The sequence below is a fragment of the Panthera pardus genome, unplaced genomic scaffold (genome assembly GCF_024362965.1).
Source record: "Panthera pardus isolate Hobbes unplaced genomic scaffold, ASM2436296v1 HiC_scaffold_12, whole genome shotgun sequence".
Classification (NCBI taxonomy): Eukaryota; Metazoa; Chordata; class Mammalia; order Carnivora; family Felidae; genus Panthera; species Panthera pardus.
Window position 1 is genome coordinate 72,984,117 of NW_026526677.1, and position 9,726 is coordinate 72,993,842.

Genomic DNA, 9,726 nt, shown 5'->3' on the forward strand with positions numbered 1-9,726 from the left:
AATGGCTAACATTGACAACTCAGGCAACAACATGTTGGCAACGATGCGGAGACAGAGGATCTCTTTTGCACTGCTGGTGGGAATGCAAACTAGTGCAGCCCCTCTCGAAAACAGTATGGAGGTTCTTCAAAAAATTAAAAACAGTACTACCCTACGACCCAGCAATTGCACTCCTAGGTATTTATCCAAAGGATACAGGTATGCCGTTTTGAAGGGGCACATGCACCCCAATGTTTATAGCGGCACCATCAACAATAGCCAAAGTATGGAAAGAGCCCAAATGTCCATCCATGGATGAATGGATAAAGAAGATGTGTTATGTATATATGTATGTATGCACACACACACACAATGGAGTATTACCTGGCAATCAAAAAGAATGAAATCTTGCCATTTGTAACTACATGGGTGGAACTAGAGAGTATTATGCTAAGCAGAATTACAGAAAGACAAAAATCATATGACTTCACTCATATGAGGACTTTAAGATATAAAACAGATGAACATAAGGGAAGGGAAGCAAAAATAATATAAAAACATAGAGGAGGGCAAAACATAAGCGACTCTTAAATATGGAGAACAAACAGAGGGTTGCTGGAGGGGTTGTGGGAGGGGGGATGGGCTAAATGGATAAGGGACATTAAGGAATCTACTCCTGAAATCATTGTTGCACTATATGCTAATTTGGATATAAATTTAAAAAAATAAATTAAATTAAAAACAAAAAGGAGAGGTCACAAATCAAAATTAAAAAAAAAAAAAAACTAACAAATCTGGGATAACACTGGCAAATATTTTATTGGAAAAGAAAATTCTTGCCCTAATATACAGACTTCTTACAAATCAACAATTATGGATAGAAAAACATAAAAGGGATATGAAAAAGACATCCACAAATGCAGTACCATTGCTAATAATCATTTTTAAGCATACTTAATCTTACTAGCTATAAAATAATTACAACTTAAAATATTATATCATTTTCCACATCATATGGCAATTATGTGAATTCTATGTATCCTTATGATAGAATAGTATAAAATCATTCAATTGATTTGGCAGACTAATATTTAATCACAAAGACAAAATACATGAGAATATTGTTAAATACAAAAAAATAAGTTATACTATATCCAAAATTTAAATATATAATATGCACAAGCATATGTATATATATATACCCACATCATTAATATTAGCCTATATGTATATGTTGTTTATATACATACATAAATCTACGTATAAATGTGTATGTATGTATATGTACTGTATGTACATAGATGTATGTAACACACATATATTTCTTTATATATAAATCTATGTATTTACATATAAACATGCATATTTGTTTGGAGGAAGTGTCAGAAATGCTATTTATCCCTGAAATTAATTGATGATATTTGGATATTTGTAATATGGCTTAAATTTTATGTTAGTTTTTGGTTTCTTCATATATTCTCGATTGCCATCAACAGACATACCTTTTATATTAAGAAAACTAATACAACTATCTTTAAAATAAATGTTTCATTGAAATTAGCAATGAATGAATGTTTTATTGTGGTTGCACGAATATGATGTGCCTATTAAAGAAGTTTTTTCTCATACTGGTAAAATTAGATAAAAGAAATAATTTATAATGCATTTATTTGATTATTAATGTGGTAGAACTTTTTTACATGTGGTTAATTGCATTTCTTTTCTGTAACTTGAGTGTTAAACTCTTTTTTTCCTTACAGGTACTTCACATTAAAAAATATTGCAAATATGATAGTTACTAATCTTTATCCTATTGGTTACTTGCAGTTTTCTAGCTTTTTGTAATGTTTAACTTTATAATTTTTTTTTAAATTTATGTATTTTTTTAGCTGTGGTATTATCAAACCTGAAATCATTTTTAGCTCTATACTTTAAGACCTGAATTACTCATTAATATTATCTGGTAAAGCATATAGATTTCATAACACAATACCTTCAGTACATTTGTGGTGATTTTATGCAGCAACCTATCAATTTATCCAGGATCAACAACAAAGCAAAGAGAGCTGGAATCCCACTGAAATGTAGCCTTTTGTACACGTAGGCCATGGATTGAGCTATGCAGATCTCCTGTTCCTGTTCAGATGTCATTTCATCTTTTTTTTTTTCTTTAATTTATTCCAAAATCTCAGACAATCTCTAGAAAAATCATTATGATGTTAAAAAAAATGACTACAAGGTCTAAAACTCTATTTGGATCATATAACAATGTGCTGACAAGTTGAAAACTGAGCTAAGTAATTACAGATATACAAATGCCAACCACTGAGTTTGGTTTTCTTCTTTTCACTACTTTGACCTGTTATTGGAGTCTCAAAAAAAAAAAAAATCAAGTTGTGTTCTATACAAACAAACGTTGATGCATCACAATTTGTAGAAGAGAGCAGTGAGAAGTTTTCTGTTGCTAGAGTGAAGAAAGGGATGTCAAGAGGTCAAGGTAAGTGGTAAAATTAAGCTGGGTGCTGAGGATCCTTTCAAAACACTTAAAAGAGTTGATAGCTTTATCCTAGAGGTAACATGTGCAAGAGTTTCAGGCAAAGGTGTTACAAAGTAAGTTCTTTTATTTAGAACCTTCTAAATGGCAGACATGGCAATGGGTACTGGAGATGCACAGACTGAATAAATTCAACCTGCCTTCACTAACAAGAAACAAATAATGATGGGGAAAAATGGGTTTTGGATCACAAATGTGGCATTCTAACTAGCTTACTAAAGGAGATGAACATCACTGGGCTAGTCACTAAGTATAAACGATAGGTAATTAATCATTGAAAGCCTTTTTTTTTTTTTTAACACACATAATTTTTTGTTGTTGTTAAAGTAAATTCTACACCCAACATGGGCTTCGAACTCACAATCCTGAGATCAAGAGTCACATGCTCTACCAACTGAGCCAGACAGGGGCCCCAAAAGCCTTTTTTAAACAAGGATACTTCTTATAAAGATAGGTCCTTTTCTCATTGAATATAAGTAAGTATTGTTCAAGTTAAATATGGTAACACATGTAAAATAGCCTAGAACACTAGCGTAGGTCTCAAAAAATTGAAATCTTTGTACTTATAAGTATTGGACCCAAATGTCATTCCTAGTTTGTTCTTTCTTAAATATTAACAAGTCTTGATTAGAATCAGGCCTCATAATCTGAACAGTACACAGGAGAAACACTTTCCTCAGTGGACACTGAAAGCTAGTGTTTTCCTTTATTTCCTTCTCAAATTTCACTATTTAAATGTATCTCTCACATTACTGAAAATCCCCACATGTGACACCTAAAGCACCCAGATGGAGCTGCATCCCCAATCAAAACTATATATATTCTTGTTTTCTGCACACGGTCTTTCATTAATTTATTCAGTTTTTTTGTAAGAATGAGGCATACATTGTATTTTATCGATGTGACCTAAAAGCAAAATGCACCTTAAATCAAAGAAGAGAGTCCTTTTCAAAAGACAAGTTCTTTTTCTTGTCTAAAATGTTAAGATTTTGTGGTCACAGTCAGACTTGAAGGGAAGTCTCTGAAACTACTCCATATAGAAGTCAGTAATAGAGAAGTTTATGGGACTCCTGGGTGGCTCAGTTGGTTGAGTGCCCAACTTTGGCTCAGGTCATGATCCTGCAGATCACGAGTTCAAGCCCTGCATCAGGCTCTGTACTGACAGCTCAGAACCTGGAGCCTGCTTCGGATTCTGTGTCTCCGTCTCTCTCTGCCATCCCCTGCTTGTGCTCTCTCTCAAAAATAAAGACATTTTTAAAAAATAATTAAAAAAGAGAAGTTTGATTTATAGAAAAAAGAGGGGCCGTTTCAAATGATTACATTGTAACAATCCTAATGACATGGACTGGAAACTGCTCTTCTAAAATATGTATTTTACATTTGGTGTAGAAGGTCATAATTTACAAAGTTTACATATATTTACATCAATTTAACATTACAGTATCCTATGGAGTATGTTAAACAAGTATTAACATTGTTTTGTAAATCACTGAACTAACATCAGTAATCAGCACCATCAGGTACCAGAGAGGCTGTTCAGCAGTTACAACCTTGGGCACTGGAGTGCAACAGACCCAGGTTTAAATTCTGACAGTATTACTGGATGTGTGAGTACTGACTATCTGTAAATTGAATACTGGATAGAGTTTCTTGGGCTATTCTGAGGAGCATTCTGGAGTGTAATACTCTGTGAGATTCTCTGAATACTCTTTGTCCTTGCTTGTTCATTGGATAGTTTAGACAGAGGACTTAGAGAAGGTCCTAGGGCATGACAAGAACCCCCTAGAGAGAGGCAGCCTGCACCCTTCAGTCACTGCTTGGAAGGAGACCTGCCTCACAGCTTCTTGGCCTGTGACAGGAGAGAGAAAGGAACTTCTATTGTGCTAAACTCCTAATAATTTAGGATTGTATTCTATAACTGCTCATGTTAATTATCCTCTTCACATACAGATACCTACTTATATGGTTTCTTTTGTCTAGTTTCCTCTTCCTTTATGGATCCCTGATATTGAGCCTCAGTTTCTAACAATGGCGAAGTAATCAAATTTTCCCCTCTTTCTTCATTGCACCCATTTGATCTCACTGACGTTTTCTCACTTTATACTGTATCTGGTTGTCTGTAAATTTCATTCTTTATGTCAGTAATAATGGTTCCATTTTGGTGTTCAGCTTAATATACTTTTGTTCTTCTAACCCATAGCCAGATATACTCCAAGTGCTCTGAGTTTTATCAGAAGGTGAGAATCATCACTGTGAGTGTTCAGAGCAATTAAAGCCATTAACATCCAGAGGAGGACAGATAAACTCCCCTGGTCTTAAAGCTCTTTCATTCCATAGCACTGTACTTTAGAAAAAAAAATGCCCCAAGTTCTCAGGAATTTGAATTATCTATGACTGTTGATATTCTCAAAACACATAAATTTCCCTATCTGGGATTGTTTATTGTCCTCAATAAGTTCATCACTTGTTTGGGGGGATTACCTTTGTGGCACTTTCTAGGTAGAAAACCTCATTACTGTAGTGCATTACACTATAGAATAGTACTAAATAAGGACATCAACTTTGGGGCCATGAACACCTGAATTCTAATCCTATCAGGTACTTAATACATCTAAGAAAACTCCTCAGTTATGATCTTGTTTTCTTCTTCTTTAGGGAGATCACTGCTGGGAAGATTTCTTGAATATACACACCATGCCATTGATTCTGCCCAGCAAAGGCTTCTGAACCTTCACCCTGAACTCAGGTACTTCTGATTGCATTCTAAATATGAACTGAAGAGATATGACAGCCTAGGAAATCTATACAGACTCAGATATAACTATCTCCACAGAAAAATATCCTAGATTCCCACTGTGACCTAGGATTTACTTGAGACATTCAGATACAATTTGTATTATTCTTCAAATAGGTAAATCCGAGATGCCTGTAGTGCACTCTCTCTCTCTCTCTATATATATATTTTGCCTCAGTTACCATATTATAGTTGGATAACAGCATCTTCTAAAGAGTTGACATATAACCCGCAAGTCAGATCTGAAAGGACTTAGAATCTCTTGTCTCATGGCAAGCCTACCATGGATTAACTCTGATTTATTGTAGATATTTGGATATGATCTGGATGGCTGAATGAGAAAAGGATAGCTGTCAACAAATTACAGTTGGGTACATATGAAATGCCTGCCTTCTATCCAGAAGAGGGTAATGTTGTGATGGATGTGATGATGAGACAATTTTGAATAAGATGGAGAAAATGATGCTTATACAGAGGGAGGAAATGGATGATTACTGCTAAATTGTATTGATGCCCTATAGGAGGAAAATGATAACCAAATGCTGATAATGGCTAAGTAGTAACTAGAGAGTTATGTGGTAAATTATAAAGAAGCCCTCATCAACTATAGTGGAGGATGGATTCAGTTGAGTGGTAGACTGAAAACCTAACTGCCAGGAGTCACAAAGCAGCAAAACCATTTGAATGTTCAGTCAAGGCAGGTCTATTATGCAAAGATGAGGGCCCTGGTAGGAAAAGCTATGATCCTTAAAACTCAGAAAAGGACATATGGATGGATGCCTCTACAACCATATATAGATGTTACAACCATCTACCCTCATCTAGACCTGCTGGGCTTGTGGTAGTAGCCAACACTTCTCTTGGAAGGGTCAGACAATTTGTTGAACTGGAATATATTTCAGAATCCTTTTTTTCATAAGGTAGTATGTGGCCTATTTAGGGCCATGTCCCTTCACCTTTCCTAGCTCCCAGACTAAAATTTAGGGTTAAATCCTAGTATAACTCAGTTCTGCCTGCACTGATTCCGATAATTGAGGAAAAAGGCTAGATATGTAAATAATTTTAAGAAATTATTGCATTATACCTAAAAGAACTAGAAAAAGAAGAACAAAACCAAAAGTTAGAAGGAAGGTAATAATAGAGATCAAAAGGAAAAAAAGATGAAATACAGACTAAAAATAATCATAGAAAAGACCAATGAAACTAAGAGCTGGTACTTTGAAAATATAAAATTGATAAACTTTAGCCAGACTTATCAAGAAAAAAAGAGAGGACAAAATCAGAAATAAAGAAAAGTTACAACCAACACCACAAAAATATAAAGTATTTTGAGACTACTTTAAAAATTATATGCCAACAAATTAGACAATCTGTAAGAAATGGATAAATTTCTAGGATCATACAGTCTTCCAAAACTACATCAGGGAGAAATAGAAAATCTGAAGAGACCAATTACTTGTAATGAAATTGATAATCAAAACTCCCAATAAACAAAAGCCCAGAACTAGATGGTATCACAGAAGAATTCTACTAAACATTTAAAGAAGGGTTAATACCGGTCTTTCTTAAACTATTACTGAAAACAGAATAGAAATAAATGCTCCCAAATTCATTCTATGAGCCAGCATTACCTTGATATCTACACCAGACAAAAACACTGAAAAAAAAAACACAGACCAATATCCCTGATGAATATGCAAAAATCCTCAAAAACATATTAGTAAACCACATTCAACAATACATTAAAAATATCATTCACCATGATTAGGTGGGATTTAGTTTAAGAATGCAAGGATGGTTCAATATCCACAAATCAGTCAACATGATAGACTACACTAACAAAATGAAGGATAAAAACCCTTTGATCATATCAATAGATGCAGAAAAAGCATTTGACAAAGTTCAACCTCCAGTCATGATAAAACTTCTCAACAAAGCATGTATAGAGGGGAAAATACCTTAACATAATAAAGGCCACATGTGAAAAACCCACAGCTAACATCATACTCAATGGTGAAAACTTGAAAGTTTTTCCTCTAGGATCAGGAACAAGAGAAGAATGTCTACTCTCACCACTTTTATTCATCATCATACTGGAAGTTATAGCCACAGTAATCAGACAAGCAAAAGAAATAAAAAGCATCCAAACTAAGGAAGAAGTAAAATTTTCACTATTTGTGGACTACATGAGACTACATATAGAAAACTCCAAAGACTCCATCAAAAAACTATGGGAATTGATCATCTCAGTAAAGTTGCAAGATACAAAATATACACAAATATGTTGTATTTATATATGCTAATAACAAAATATAAAAGAAAACAATCCCATTTATAATTACATCAAAAAGAATAAAATACATAGGAACAAACTAAACCAAAGAAATGTAGGACCTATACTCTCAAAGTCATTAAGGCATTGATGGAAGAAATTGAAGACAACACAAATAAATGGAAATACATACCATGCTTGTGGATTCGAAGAAATGAAAATGTTAAAATGTCCCAACTGTCCAAAGCAATCTAGAGATTCAACATAAGCCCTATCAAACTGCCAACAGTATTTTTTCATAGAACTAGAGTAATCGTAAAATTTGTATGGAACCACAAGAGACCCCACATAGCCAAAGAAATCTTGAGAAAGAAGAACAAAGCTGAAGGTATCAAATCCCAAATTGTAAACTATACCACGAAACTACAGCAATCAAAACAGTATGATACTGACACAAAAATAGACACATAGATCAATGGAACTCAACAGAGGGCCCAGAAATAAACCCACACTCGTGACCAATTAATATATGGCAACAGATGTAATAATATACAAAGGTAAAAGGACCATTTTTTCAATAAATGATGAGAAAGCTGGAGAGTTACATGCAAAAGAATAAAACTGGACTACTTTCTTACACACAAAAATTAACTGAAAATGAATTCAAGACTTGAATGTAAGACTTGAAACCATAAAACTCCTACAACACAAGCAGTATTATTGATACTGTCTTTGCAATATTTTCCCAGAACTGTCTCCCTGAGCAAGTGAAACAAACAAACAAACAAACAAAAAACAATTGGGATTACATTAAACTAAAAAGCTTTGGCACAGTGAAGGAAATCATCAACATAAAGAAAAGGCAGTCATCCAAATAGGAGAGAAGACATCTCCAAATGATATATCTATAAAGGAGTTAATATGGTTAATATCCAAAATATATAAAGAACTCATACAACTAAGCCTCAAAAATAATAATAATCCAATTGAAAATTGTTAGAGGATCTGAAGAGACATTTATCCAAAGAAGACATACACATGAAAAGATGCTCAATATCACTAATCATCAGAGAAAAGCAAATCAAAACCACAATGAAATATCACCTCACACCAATCAAAATGGTATTTCTCTGTATTTATGAGAATAAACTGGAAGTTACCAGAGGGAGGTGAGTGGTGGGATAGCAAAATAAACTAAGGGAATTAAGAGGTACAAACTTCCATTGATACAATAAAGAAGTCATGGGGATGAGAAGGACAGTTAGGAAATACAATCAATATTGTAATATTTTTGCATGGTAAGAGATGGTAACTTGGTGAGCATTTTGTAACCTTTAAAAAAAAGCTAGTTTGCATGTACCAGTTGGAGCTAGGGGGAATATTTGTAGCATTGGATTTTTATGATTCTTGATCAATAGGACTAGAGTTTAAGACTGGATACTAAAAACTTTATTGTGCAAGTGATACTTTCCTGAGGTATGGGACTTAACACACTAGCAATGACCTGACATGACAGGGAAAATTCACTGTGTGTATAGCTCTCATAAGCCTGGGGAAAAAAACAAAAAACAAAACACAAAACAAACAAAAACACCCTATACTCAATATAGTAGAAATATCTAAGTTGCCCTGACACATGGTAGAGGAAGAAATAAAGAGGCTAAGGGAAGTAAACATGTTGGGAGATATATATGCTGTAAAGCTAGAAGATCTGCTGGTGAGTTATCTTCCTTAAGAAGGCTCAGGATACCTATCACTGATCAAGGACATTAGGAATGCACTGGAGAAATAATGCCAATATTACTAAAAAATTCTGTGATGATTCTGCTCTGCAAATCAGAGCTGGCTATGGAAGGCAGTCACATAGCCTTATCATAAACATACATGGAGATGATGAGGTCCTAAGATAATGGGCCAATTGGTCCCACTTTAACCACTAGATACCAGGAATCTTCATTGTCATAACAACTTACAAAAGAGTGGGGAAGGACATTTTATCTGTGGGCAGTTGAAATGGTTAATGTAGTATGTGTCTATAAAGGTAAAATAGAGAACAAGAATGCCATTCAATACCTGTTATTAAAAAAAAATCAAGAACAAAAGAAAGGATGCAGGAAAACATTTGTT